The following is a 9,792-nucleotide window of genomic DNA, read 5'->3' on the forward strand; positions in this document are numbered from 1 at the left end:
TCTATTGTACTAGGAAGCAAAATCAAGGATACAGCCATTGTGAGAATTATATTAAATGAGTTAATACCTCTAGAAGGCCTGGTGCATGCTAATCAATATTTGAATATTTGTTAAATTTAATCTTTAAAGCTCTTCTTTCTGTCTCTTTCAGCAGAAACAAGTGATGTTTCACTTGTCCCTTTTTGTTTAAACACCAAATTTCCTAGTCTTTCATCTAGTAAGTCTCTCTCTAATACTCTGAAGGATGCCTCAAGGTCTCAGCTCTTTTTTTTTTTTTTCCTTTCAGGGCAAGGGAAGCAAGCCCAGGCTTTTGCACATGCTAGCAAGCACTCTACCACTGAGCTACCTGCCCCCTAGCCCTCAGCTTTTTAAAAAAAAAAAAAACAGGAAATATTCAAAACCTAAGAAATGCTAACTGAACCTTTCAAACCCACTCCATCAACTGATATTTCTCAGAAGCCTGATAAGCCCCACAGCAAAGGCATAACTACAGAAATTTAAGAACTTTAATATTTTATGACATTGAAAAGACTTTAAAACCTGTAATAGTAAGAATAAATTACGATGATAAGACAGAAGTGAATTTTATTCAATAGCTTTTGTTCTAAATTTATTACACCATCCATTTTTTTAATTATTTTTGGTCCACTAGAGAGAGTCTGCATACACTCAAATGTTTGGATAAAACATTAAGTTGTCATAATTAATGACTTCTATTTGTATGAATAAGAAATAAATTATAGCTGAGAGCAGTGGCACACCTCTGTAATCCCCATGGTTTGGAGGCTGTGACAGGAGAATCACTAGTTCAAAGCCAGCCTCAGCAACTTAGCAAGGCCCTAGGCAACTTAGGGAAGCCCTGTCTCTAAATAAAATACACACACACACACACACACCCCAAAAAAAAACGAGCTGGGCATGTGCCTCAGTGGTTAAATGTTCCTGTGTTCAATCCCTAGTACCAAACTTAATTAATTAATTACAGAGACCATAATCAAAATGAAAAAGAAATGCATGCTTGTTTAATGAAGTAGGTAATACTCTAGATGATTTATGCTATCTGGGTGAAACTGAACAATATTCACCTGGTGTTTTAGATTTGCACATGACCTTGGTAAAAGCAATGAAATAGTATACAGAATTTCACTTTTAAGGTGGGCATGGGGGATGTAACTCAGTGATGGAGCACTTTCCTAGCATGGAAAAAGGCCCTGAGTTCAATCCACAGCACTGAAAGAAAGAAACAAAACCTGAGAATGGTGGCACATGCTGTTTGTAATCCCAACTACTTGGGAGGCTAAGGCAAGAGGATTGCAAGTTCACGACCAGCTAGGGTAACTTAGTGAAACCCTGTTTCAAAGTAAATTTTTTAAAAGATGGGGGATATAACTCAGTGGTAGATCACTTACTCAGCATGTACAAGGCCCTGGATTCAACTCCCAATAGCAGAAAAAGGGGGAAAAATCTCATTTTTATGGTTGTTAAAAATTCAAACCTCAGTATTAAAATCACTGAATAAATACAGTAATTAAAACTTTTCTAACATGTGGTCTTAACATCTGAAATTCAGCTAAATAAAATTATTGCTTTGATGGATTTGTATTTAAAACAATTGAAATTTTTTACTTATATAATGGAATGTAGATTGTATAAAAGTTAAACATGGGCATGATTCATCAAATGAAATATATTTATTCCAAAATGTGGTACAGAAACTACTCTTAAATTTTTTTTTCATTTTAAATATGACCAACTGTAAGGATGGCCTTAGGCCTTACCTCAGCAACTCCATTTTAAAAACTCTACTTGGCAACCTGTAGTCTCACCTGTCATGTCTATGGAGCCCTCCCATATGATCATCAGGCATAGCCCTGACATAAACAAGTCACTTCTCCCCACCCTGACAAGCTCAGAGTGAAGTCTCTGTCATGTTGTCCTCAGATGCTTTAACCCCAGGACAAATGACATCACTGAGAAATCTGGTGGCAGCTGATAGGGATTGAAAGAAGCCCCCAAATTTAGTATAAATGATGGAGCAAATGAACAGACATTCAGCCAGCTGACACTGATGCCCTCATGCTGGAGAGCCTGATGAGGACCTGGAACTGACATCCCAACTCTTCTCATTGTTTGCCTGATCCTCTGCATCTTCCTCACCATTCTCAAACTCTACAGCCACATCTTGGCCCTGGTGAGAACTGCAGCTTCTCCCTATGACCCTTAACCAGCCATCAGCTCCACCCCAGGGGAAGACTGCCTTGGTTCCTGATCTGATCACCGGGGCCTGAGTCAGTGTGCATCTGCTGGACTTAAAGCCTAGGGCTTGAGACTTTTGATCTGACACTTGAGCTTAGCATGCAGAGGGAATGTCTATCAGGAGCCTCTGATGATTTAAGTGTGTTTGCAGTGCTTAGAATTAATCTAGAATTGTTTGCTGTGAATTGATTATGTCTATTGCAGTGCCTAGCATTAAGGATTGTCGTTTTCTTGATTAGGAACCTATAGAGTGAAATTGTATTGCATTATTTGAATGAATAAAGCATTGAAAAGGGCAAAAAAGCATGGACATTCCTTCTCTCCCTCCACTGCAAAAGTCGCACCATTTGCCCATCACAACACCAACATTCTGAAAAATCATATCTTTTCCATTAATATTTATATTATACTCAAGAAATTTTTAAATAATTGAGTCTTATATTTAAGAGAAGACACAATCACTTTAAAACCAGATCTTACTAATCTTATGTAATAGCTATGAAGTAATACAATACTTTATAGTTAAAATTCAAAAGTAAAACCACTGTGAGAATCCCTACTTCAGTGTTTAACCCAATTTCATACTAATCTCAAAGTACCATACCTCCTTTATCTTAAACCTAAGATCATTCTTTTACATCATAAGAATGCCCTCTAGGATTTTTCAAAGTATTCATATCACTTTCATATCATTTTCAGAAGAGCCTTGGGGTAGAAACAGCAAGTATTGCTATGTCATTTGGGGTGAGGAAACTAGAGCTCAGTAAGGTAAAATAACTGGCCTGAGGTCACATGGTAATGAGGCAGCCAAGCTGGGAACAGAGCCAAAATATCTTCAACCTAGTTCCATGCCCTTCTGCAAACCATACCAGCTCCTGTCTTCACACAGTTTACTTTGTCATCAGGGCAGTGTTAATGTTTAGTGGGGTTTTTTTTGTTTGTTTTTGTTTTTTGTTTTTGTTTTGTTTTGTTTCATTTTCTAAAAATCAATCTATGCAATTCATTATTTCAATCATTCCTTACCAATTTTGTCTTAGGCATTTGTCTCGGGAAAGTACATAAGTTGTACGATATCTGAGGACTGGGGCTAGTGCAGCTAAGTGGTAGAGTACTTTTTAGCATGTATGAGACCCTGGGTTCAATCTCCAGCACCTCAAAAAAAATGCACCATATAGTACACTGCAGTACATAAAGTTAGGTCCTCACTGTCTAGATGTTGCTTATAATCAGTTGGTGAGTGAAAATGAGAAAGTTAGTAGATTGTGTTATCTTTATTCATTCTTTTTTCTTGGCTTACTGCTGGGTTTATTAAACAGATAGCCAGTTTTGCCTTAAAGAGAATCTGAGCTGCCAGACAATAGCAACTGAATGGCCCTGACTGAAGACCAGCAAATCCTAGGCTGACTGGGAAAAGAATCCTGCCCAAGAAAAATGAGAATTTGTTCACAAAACTGGTGTTAGAAGGTAGGAGAACGGGGCTGGGGCTGGGGCTCAGCGGTAACGCACTTGCCTGGCATGTGTGAGCACTGGGTTCGATTCCCAACACCACATATAAATAAATAAAAATAAAGGTCTATCAACAACTAAAAAAATTTTTAAAAATCTTTAAAAAAAAAAAAAAAGAAGGTAGGAGAACAGGAAAAGAATAGCAGAGATAGAAGGTTCAAAGAGCCACATAGAAAGCGGTGTCCAGTGCCTTCCATGCACAGGGACAGCCTTCAACACTCACCAGATTAGATGTAGGAGGCTGCCTTCATTTAACTGAGACCTTGGCTGCCTGGGCCCAGTGAGGTCCCCCGAAGGCCAAAGGCAATTAAAATCTTGGCACATGTGTAACTCAGATGCACAGGGCACCTCAGGTGTTGTGCTCACCAATTGGACAATTCAACCGGACAGAGAAAGTTTATAAAATTGACTATATCAGGAAGATATATCACACACACACACACACACACACACACACACACACACACAGAGAGAGAGAGAGAGAGAGAGAGAGGGAAGAGAGGGATAGAGACATGCTTCTAAATAGTGCTTAATTCTGAGTGTTAATACATATATTCTTGTTAAAAAGAAGGGGGGGAACAATTTCTAAAGAGACTACCAAAATATCCCATTCTCATTTAATTTTCTTTTTAGAGAGAGAGAGAAATTTTTTTAATATTTATTTTTTAGTTTTTGGTGGACACAATATCTTTATTTTATTTTATTTTTTTATGTGGTGGTGCTGAGGATCAAACCCAGCACCCCATGCATGCCAGGCTAGCACGCCACCGCTTGAGCCACATCCCCAGCCCATCATTTAATTTTTTATACATATTTTCTTTTTAATTTTTTTAAAGAGAGAAGAGAGAGAGAATTTTTTAATATTTATTTTTCCATTTTCGGTGGACCCAACATCTTTATTTTATTTTTATGTGGTGCTGAGGATGGAACCCAGCGCCCCACACATGCCAGGTGAGCGCATTACCTCTTGAGCCACATCCCCAGCCCCTATACATATTTTTTAGTTGCTGATGGACCTTTATTTCATTCATTTATTTATATGTGGTGCTGAGAATTGAGCCCAGTGCCTCACACATGCTAGGCAAGCATTCCACCACTGAGCCACAAACCCAGCCCCCTCACTTAATTTTTAAAAGTCATTTCTTGAACACATTTTGGTGATATACAGTAGGATCTCAGAAACTATTACAAAAACAAAGCGATTAATAACTACTGAGTGAGCAGATTAATATACTCTTAACCTCTTACATAATTGTGCATAGCCCTTTAAGTTTACTTTAACAAATGGTACAAGTTTAGTTCACCTTACCTCACCTGGAGCGCGTCATCAAAGGCCCATCTTCATAGGATCATAGCCATCTTCATAAAAGTAAAAGATAAAATACACAGATGAAAGGTAATATGTTATGAAAGTGTTCTTCTAGCATATCAAGAATCTTATAATTGTAGCTGACAAAAACAATCCAAGAAATTTAATTACAATATAGAGTAACTTAATAAAAATTTCTAAATCATTTTCCATCCATTTATTATCATATTTAATGTCATAGGCTCGTAGGATTTTCTCAGACTAGTCTTTTAGTGACTAAATCACTCAGGGGGAAAAAAACTACTTTTGGAGGTTTAATGTGTTAATATTGAAGTGAGAAATAGGATTCAGATATACTCAATGAAGGATTTCAGTGTTTCTGTGCCTGAAAAGAGAATTGTGTACTATGGATAGCCTCATATGGATAAGCTAAAATCCACAAGCTCATAGTCACGGGAAGGACTATGTTAGTGTAAAAAGACATGTGAAAAATAAGAACTTCAGGTATGTCAGAGCTATCCAAAAGAACAAAGTCAAATCCTATTAGCCTGAAAAGTGTGAATAATACCACTTCACCATGACCAAGGAAATGACCCAGAAATGCAAACACCTGGCAACATTAGACAAATTATTAAAATATTCCAACACATTAGGCCAAAGAAAAATACAGTACCTTTTTAAAAGGTAGATATTTATGTAAATATGCCACAATTTATTTACCTATGCTATTATTTGTGAATGGACATTGCTTTTCAATCTCAGTTAACAATGAATAAAACTAGCATAAACATGTGCACATATATATGCAGTTCCCTTGGTGTCATACCTAGTAGTGGAAACTCTAGATTTTATGATATATAGAACATTCAAATTCAAGAGATAAAGGCAAAGAGCTTTCTCAAAGTGGTGGTACCAATTTATTCTCCCATTTGCATCATTTGAGAGTTCAAGTTGCTCACATTCTCATCAATGCTGACAGCAGTCAACACTTTTACTATTAACATTTCAGGTAGAATGCAGTGATGTCTCATTTAATTTGCACTTTCCTGAGGTTTCATGGGATTGAGCAATTTTTCATATATTTATTGGCATTCAATGTCTTTTATACAGGCCAGGAAAGCATTTTATACAATTAATAATTTCTGATATTAAAACTTGTCATAAAATAGGGAAAAGAGAAGATGTTCATATTTCATAAAGAGTTAGCTCAAGGTGTATCCACATGATTACTATAGAATTATCCCCATCTAACTCTTGAAAAAGATACAGGTCAACAAGAATTAGCCAATGCACTTGGATGAGAAAACTAAGAGGGAAAAATAAGCCAGGATGATATCACACCCCGTCATCCTAGTGACTCAGAAAAGCAGAGGCAGAAGGTTTGCCAGTTCAAGACCAGCCTCGGCAACTGAGTAGTTCCCTGTCTTAAAACAAAAAGTAAAAGAAGCACTGGAGATGTGTCTCAGTGATAGAGTGCACCCGGGTTCAATGCCCAGTACCAAAAAGAGAAAGAAAGAGAAAAGAGGTAAAAATAGTGGAAAGAAAGTGTTTAAAATTATCATTATTGGTAGGTCATATGATTATCAGGAGGAAAAAGCATTAACTGAAAATCCCATTATTTAAAACTCATTATTTAAAATTATTGAATAGTTAATCAAAAATGCAAACTTACTCAGTTTAGCATTGGGTTATATTCCTAGAAATTAAGAGTTCTGACTAAATTTAGTTAAATGGGGTAGTTCCTGTGGGGAAGTATTTTAGGCATTCACTTAAGCAAGTGTTCAATCATCTCAGTTTCCCTTCAAACTGTCAGAAGACTGCTATTAATCTTCTAATCATTTTTCTTCTCTGCTGTCTCAAGTATGTCTTTAAAAGCATCACAAGTTGTCAGCAGATGGATTCCAATCTAGTGCCCATCCTCTGCCCTTGTTCTTTTGCAGTAGGTAGAGCACCATAGTCAGAGCATGTCAAAATCATTCACTGGAACTCAAAATAAAAATCTGGAAGGAGAGGCTGTAACAGAGGAAACACCACTTGGCTCAGGATGGTTTGTTTAGACTATGCTTTGGTATTGGTTGCATTTGGTAGCAGTATAGTGCCCAAATATATTAAAATTAAACATCATGGTGCTCAGAGCATGGAGAAAATCTCATTAACAGGTTAATATTAAGACTGCTTATTATAGAAGTGCCTATTATGCATATAGCATATTCTATTTTTAAAATATCATAAATACAACAAATGAGATACAATATATTATATTACAAAATGGATAAAATTTAACAACGTACCCCATACAAATGTTACCCCATGAGATCATATAATAAACAACAACAACATCTCAAATGCTATAGCAAATATATATATATATATATATATATATATATATATATATATATATAATAAAACCACCATGAAGGGAAAACATCAACAACAAAAAGTAGAGACAAAAAAGAAGACAGGAAAGGATAGAAAATTCAATATTATAAAGAAGTGGATTCTCCCTAAATGTGATCATGAATATTGGAGGATGACCAACCTAGAAAGTTACAATCATTTATCCCTAAAATAGGTAGTTTAAGACTAGACATTAAGCATGCTTCCAAGGCAAGATACAACTCCATAACCGATAATAAGTCCCTAATTGATTCCAACAATATTTATGATAACTGCCAATTATGCTTCAAGTATTCTTCACCTGACTAGACATGAAAAATATGTTTATTGTTAGAGTAAGTAAGAAGATTGTTCTATTTTTAAAGAAATGAAGTCTTTCCTTCAGGGAGATATAAACAGCAACAGTTTCAAGGACAGTCTGCTACAATCCAAAATAGAGAAGCTTGTATTTACCAAATGTCTTTTTTGTAGCTGGAGCACTATTGCTTGTAGGGAGCATAACCCTTTTACCCAGAGCGGCAGATGTGGTCCAAGCAAGATGGACTTCTTGAAACACACCAGCCTCTTCAGGACAATGGAGTGCTAAATGGAGAATGACTGCTCTGAGCCTCTCCAAACTCTGCACTGGGTTAAAAGAGGCATGTACCTAGAAGAGGACTTAAAGAGATTTCAGACAGAGTCCTTTGCTATACAATCTTCACCACTGCTCAGAATAAAATACAGCTGTAGAAAATTTTGTTTATGTGGATATTTGCAAACTGTCAATTATTACTGAGTTATAATTAGCTCAGGCTGTGGTCTTGATATAAGCTTTCTTAATTAATGTATTTCAATAAAAAATTTTCCCGATTTTTTCTTTATGATAAGAACTGTAGGGCCAGGAGTATAGGTCAGTGGTAGAGTGCTTGCATAAGCCCCTGGGTTCAATTCCCAGCCCTGGAAAAAAAAAATGCAAAAACTACTCACCTAAAACATCACATTACCAATATGAAACATCAACAACATGTATAACTGGTCAGGTGCAATGACACATGGCTGTCAGCCCAGCAGTTCAGGAGACTGAAAGCAGGAGGATCACAAGTTCAAAGCCAGCCTCAACAACTTAACATGGTTCTAAGCAACTTAGTGAGATGCTATCTCAAAATAAAAAGTAAAAATGGCTAGGGATGTGGCTTAGTGGTTAAGTGCCCCTGGGGTTCAATCCCTAGTACTCCTCCCCCCAAAAAGGAAGAATGGTGGTAATTTGTATAACTGTAAAATCAAGAATACAAAACAACTGAAATAAATTTTATTCCTCTACATTTTACATACCAGTTATCCCCAGACCCTATAAGTCTAAACTATAATGGTGGAATAATTTTAGCAATAGGAATTGCATGGTGATTTTTAATTTTAAAAATCATAGATTTTTAATTTTAAACATTCTTGATCAACTTCCTGACCCATACTTGTAAAATTAAAATCTCCTAAGAACCTTTAACATATGACAATTGTTAACATGGTATACCACTGTTATGGTTTAGATTTGCAGTGTCCCCCTGACGTTCCTGTGCTAAGGCAGAAATGTTCAGAGGTAAAATGATTGGACTGGGAGAGCTATAACATAATCAGTCCATCCTAGTTTGAAAAGACTGGTACTAAGAGAAGGCAGGCGGGGCATGGCTGGAGAAAGTGGGTCACTAGAGGCATGCACTGGGAAGGTTCTTCTTCCTTGTGGTCTCTTCCCCTCTTCCTCTCTCTGCTTGAACCAAGCAGCGCTCTGCCAACATTATTTTCTGCAATGATGTACTGCATGACCTTGGGCCCAGAAAAATGAACTCAGCCAACCACGGACTGAACCTCTGGAACCACAAGCCAAAATAAACTTTTTCTCTTCTAAGTTGCTCATGTTGGGTATTTTGGTCACAGGGATAAAAAGTTGACCAACACAACTATAGAGAGGAAATATTAATGCTTGAACTCTAAGTCATTAAAATAGGGAGAGGTGACTTTGTTCCTATCTTCAAGAAAAAAAAATTGGTAAATCCTCCATTGCTACAGGAAAAAGGAGCTAAAATCTTATTTGTAGGAGGAAGGAAGCCTGTTATCAAGAAATTGGACTGGCAGAAGTTGGTTTCCAGTTTTATGAAACAAAAACAGCTCTGACACCAACCCTCACGGAAATCAATAAAAACAGTTTCAAAATTGCCAGAGAATACATATAATCCTAAAAAGTAATACATGAGAAGGCCTGGGAATTCTGCCCCACTATCAAAAAAAAAAAAAAAAAGCCCCAGGAGAAGATTCCTGCTCAGAACACTTAGGGCAAAACTTCAGGGCAGAAC

Source organism: Marmota monax, unplaced genomic scaffold, assembly GCF_021218885.2.
Source record: "Marmota monax isolate L192 unplaced genomic scaffold, Marmota_monax_Labrador192_F-V1.1 WCK01_AAM20220418_F8-fsc00031, whole genome shotgun sequence".
NCBI lineage: Eukaryota > Metazoa > Chordata > Mammalia > Rodentia > Sciuridae > Marmota > Marmota monax.